This window comes from Poromitra crassiceps (assembly GCF_964638095.1).
Source record: "Poromitra crassiceps genome assembly, chromosome: 6".
Taxonomy (NCBI): Eukaryota; Metazoa; Chordata; class Actinopteri; order Beryciformes; family Melamphaidae; genus Poromitra; species Poromitra crassiceps.
Genome location: NC_139627.1, coordinates 63,681,742 through 63,682,667, shown reverse-complemented (window position 1 = coordinate 63,682,667; position 926 = coordinate 63,681,742).

Here is a 926-nt window from a genome sequence, read left to right as displayed (position 1 = left end):
CCTATATTCTGTAAAACGCGATCCTCCTCTCACCATCTCCATCCGCCCTCAAGACCTGCCCCGAGTTGCCTCTGCATGGAATGATTTATGACAACAGTGATGATGTCAGAATTTCTATGACATCATGATATCACTGTATAGAATTGGTGAAGTCACCAGTGATGTCACTCGAGCACTCGATGAAGATGTCATCAGTGATAATGTCACCAGTGAGGTCACTTGAGCAATTACTGATGCCACAATGTCTATGACATCATAGGATTGTTTGACGTTGATTCATCATTGATTTCATCATGTTTACTTACATGCATTTACATAAATGATAGAGAGATATTTAACGTGGAATATACTTAAAGGTATCTTGTCCCATTATCCGAGACCATTTGTTGACATATGTGCTGGAAAAATGATGTGAGTGATGCTATTAGGAAGCAAAAGTACTGACGGCTGTACTGAACCTATTTTGTGTACAGTGATGAAATCGAGGGGAGGCCGTATTTAGTCAGAGGATTTCTTGGAAAACATTTAGTAAAAGCACGTAAACGTTTGGCCTGGATCGATTTAAGGAATCTGTTGTCCTCTTTTTCTCTCTTTTCTAACTTCTGACAAGGCGTGGATTTCACAATTCCACAAAACAAATAAATGAATGATTAACAGGTTCTTCTTTCCAAAATTGAGACTTTATTGAGACTTTATAGTTTTCCTTTTCTTCTATGCTTAACTCTAGCAAAGCTTCCTCACCATACATGTCTCCCTAAGGGGAAAGCAACACAATGTGATTCCATTGCTTTATTCAAAATGTTACCATAGTAATGTATTACTAATGTAATGTATTACTAGTTACTACAGAGTAATGTATTACTAGTTACGACAGAGGAGGTTCTATAGTAATGTATTACTAGTTATTGCAGAGTAATGTATTACTA